This window comes from Solanum tuberosum, unplaced genomic scaffold (genome assembly GCF_000226075.1).
Source record: "Solanum tuberosum cultivar DM 1-3 516 R44 unplaced genomic scaffold, SolTub_3.0 scf00768, whole genome shotgun sequence".
NCBI classification, from domain to species: domain Eukaryota; kingdom Viridiplantae; phylum Streptophyta; class Magnoliopsida; order Solanales; family Solanaceae; genus Solanum; species Solanum tuberosum.
In genome coordinates this window covers 55,644-59,152 of record NW_006239678.1, presented here as the reverse complement: position 1 = coordinate 59,152, position 3,509 = coordinate 55,644, and positions in this window count along the sequence as shown.

The following is a 3,509-nucleotide window of genomic DNA, read 5'->3' as shown; positions in this document are numbered from 1 at the left end:
ATAAATGGTTGGACTTGTGGAAAGGAAGGTTTCCACAATCAACCCACATACCTCAACTTTGGAGAATTCTTGATGAAGATTGGAATGGAGAATTGCTTGAGATTGAATCTTGAATCCGGAATTTAAAGCTTGGGATCCTTGAATTTGGTTGATGATCTTGGTGGAATTTTTGGAGAGGGTTTAGAGAGAGTTTTTGGATGTTTTGAAGTTAAATGACTAAGTATGGATATGTCCCCTTTTTATAAAAACGTCCCAACACTTAGAAAAAAAATTGAGGCGGGTGAACAGTGTTTTCGGCTACTGGAATTTGCATTTTCTGCCGGACAGGTTTTACGAAAATGGTCATAACTCCTTCATCCTAACTCGGAATGAGGTGAAACAAATTGCGTTGGAAAGCTAACTCACAGAGCTTTAATTTTGATAGTTTGAGCTCCTTCCAGTTCCTTGTGTGCTGAGAGATATGCCCCTTTAAAGTTGACCCTCAAAATCGCATTTTTTGCGATTTTCAAGTTTTGATACGGTTGTTCTAAAATTCGGGTTAGACTCATTTCCCACTCAATTTGACCCCCTGAATAAGAATATGAAGTCGAATTTCCGAAATGATGCACGGATTTTGAGATATATGGAAATTACAATTTTAGGTGTTTCCGAAGCACATTTTCGGACATGTTTGGGGTCGTTTCAGTGTCCTATATCACCACACTCAAAACAACCCCTATGAGACGTAGGCTGATGAGAGGAATCTGAATGACCAAAATGTCATCCACGGCCTACAGGTCTAGAAGATGAACCCTGTGAAGTATGCACCGAAGTCGAAGAACTATGCATAGCATAACCAGCCTCAGACGTTGGTATAGCAGCATGAATGGGTCTGCTAGACTGAGAGTGATAACCTCCCCCTAAGTAACCTCGATTCTTAGGTGGAGCACCACCATAATCACCTAAATGACATGCCCTCTTGTCCTCACACTGCTCAACTCCATCGCATCGAATCTCTAACTCCTTAGTAACATCTACCACATTCTGGAGTGGATCACCAGAAACAACAACCTGAGAAACTCCCAGACGAATCAGAATAATCAACCCCTTAAAAAACCTTCTCACTCTCTTAGTCTCTGTAGGAAGTATAATCTAAGCATGCCTAGCCAAGGCATGAAATTTTCCCTCATACTCTGCGACTAACATCCCATCTTGCTGCAAACCCTCGAACTCGGCCCTCTTACGCTCCCTCTAACTACGTGGAACAAACTTGGCTATAAATACCTAAGTAAACTGAGTCCATGATAGTGGAGGGGATCCAGCTGGCCTACTACTATTATAATCCCTCCACTACTGCTTGGCAGATCCAGTCATCTGAAACGTTGTGTAGTCAACTCCATGAGACTCCAGTAATCCAAGATTATGCAACCTCTCATAACAACTAACTATGAATTCATATGCATCCTCAGTTAAGTCACCAGTATAAGTCGAAGGATTCATTAGTCTGAACCTCCCAAACATCTTTTGTTCATCAATGGTCCAAATGAGTGTGGTGTGGAGGCGTGAGTCCTCGTATGTGTGCTTGATATTGTGATTGATTGTGTACTTGCTTCAGTTGTCACTTGTTCATGTTGTTTGTTGCCTATCACCGGCTAAGTGCTATAGTTGATTTTATACTATTACTTTATGCATATTAGTTACTATTTTGAGTCGACCGATGATATCTACTCAGTACATGTTGCCCTATACTGAGCCATACTTGTGTTTTTCTTTGTTTTCCTTTTGTGGAGTGCAACGAGTGTACAAACGACTTCAACTTGCCCTCAGCTCTAGCCAGTCTCCATCACCTCAGGTCCAGGGTGAGCTATTCTCGTGTTGGATTCTCTTAGCCATGGTATGATGTCCTTAATTTACGGACACAAACTATTTTATTTATTTATCCTATTGCCTTTGATACTCTTAGACTTAGTAATCGGAGATTAGATGTCCTCAAAGTGATGACTTTCAAGTTTTGGGAAATGATATTTAATTGGATTTTGAGCTTCCGCATTATGCTTGTATTTTGTAAGTTGGGGTTAAATTTGTTGGTTCGCCCCCCTAGAAGGTTAAGTGTGGCGCTACTCATGACTCATTTTGGGTCATGATGTTTTAATTTTGATTTCATCTTAAATTTCACTGATTCATCCCTCAATTTTCTTTCTTTTTCTTGACCTCCCACCCTCACCCCACCCCCCACGTCAAGTTGAACCCTTCTCTCATTTTTTTTCTTTTTTTTCTTCTTCTCTCGTCAAATTCTTATTTCAATGATTTTTTTATTATAAAAGAATTCATACTATTTTCTAGACATTATTGAATTATTGATAACAAAACTAATTATTTTTCTAAGAAAAATTAAAATTTTGAAGGTATCATCAATTATTCTTTATCATATAACTTCAAAATTAGAAATGATAATTTTAAAAGAATCAATGAATTCCCCAAAAATTTAAAGAACTTAATTGAAATTAGATATAAAAAAAACTATATGATACTTCCTAATAATCTTGCAATCTAATGGGTTTATCAAATTGTTCGAAATGTAAGAAAATATTTAGATAAAGTTTTAAAATTAAAGAGAGTAAAACTAATAGTTGTAAAAAAGAAGAAGGTGAAGTTGTGGTAAAACTGGTGACATTGAAAGTGAAAAGGCTTCAATGGAGATGACAATGATTTTTTGAAGAAGAAAGAATAAAGAAAGAGAAAATAAAAAGGAAAAAAAGTTAAAATAATAAGAAAAATAAGAAAATATATTTTATAATAAAATACTTGTAAAAATAAAATTGTATTAGTTATTTTTGGTTGTTCACTCTCTTCGAAGGAGTGCACACAGTCTCTATGTCAGGTGGACAAAAAATGATGTAATAATATTGTTTAGTGGGGTAATAGGACGTCCGCAAGTTAAGGTGTCTTTATGAAACTTCGGAACAAGTTCAAGTGTCACTTCATGTCTGATTTTTTATTTTTTGTTTGTGTTTTTATTTTTTTTAAAAGACATAATTTTTTATATGAAAAATTTATCAAAGAAAAAATCACTAATGGTTATGACTTTGGAATGCGTAATATTGTAAATAGAAATTTTAATCTAACTAAATTGTACATGTCCTAATTAAAACACCCCCTATATTTTATTAAAAAAAATACCTTTATCAAACAACTAGATAATGTGGCCCGTGCTATAAATGGTATGTTTTGGGGCTAATAACCGAGTTTTTGAAGCGATTGCTTGCGTGGATAAAGGAATAAGTTTTTTTTATCACAAACATGTACTTTCTTTGACGCTATTTAAGGCATAATAAGACTACCCACATACAACATTTTTGAAATATTTTATGTTGTCAATTATCATGATTTATAGTATTTTTACGCAATTTTTAAATATAAAAAAAATAAGACAAATAAATTAAAATGGACCCAATATATGTTATTTTTGTTGTCTCAATTTATGTGACACAAATGAAATTTGGAGAGTCATCCAAATTTTCATATTTTTT